Raw genomic sequence first — 359 nt, 5'->3', positions numbered from 1 at the left:
GGGGGGACACACACACACACACACACACACACTCTCCAGGGCAGGTGGTCCATTAGGCTGAAAGGGCCCAGGTTTTTGTTTGCATTGCAGTGACTGTCTCGGGGTTGTGGGGGGGGGGGGGGGGACAGGCAGGTTGTGAAAGCCATGGCAAGGCCCCCGACCAGCAAGCTGTAATGGAAAGCAGATGGATGTCAACAGGTGAGAGATGAACGGGGGCTGAGATGGCGTTTGTTCCCCCGGTAGCATTCGCCACGCACGTGGCTGTCTCCTGCATAACCCTGAGGGGGAGGGGGGGGAACACAGGTAGGGACCATTTCTCAAAAACAGCAGCAGGAAGCGGGCAGTCATACCACCTGTCT

This window comes from Paramormyrops kingsleyae, chromosome 5, assembly GCF_048594095.1.
Source record: "Paramormyrops kingsleyae isolate MSU_618 chromosome 5, PKINGS_0.4, whole genome shotgun sequence".
Taxonomy (NCBI): Eukaryota; Metazoa; Chordata; class Actinopteri; order Osteoglossiformes; family Mormyridae; genus Paramormyrops; species Paramormyrops kingsleyae.
This window is presented reverse-complemented; position numbering follows the sequence as displayed.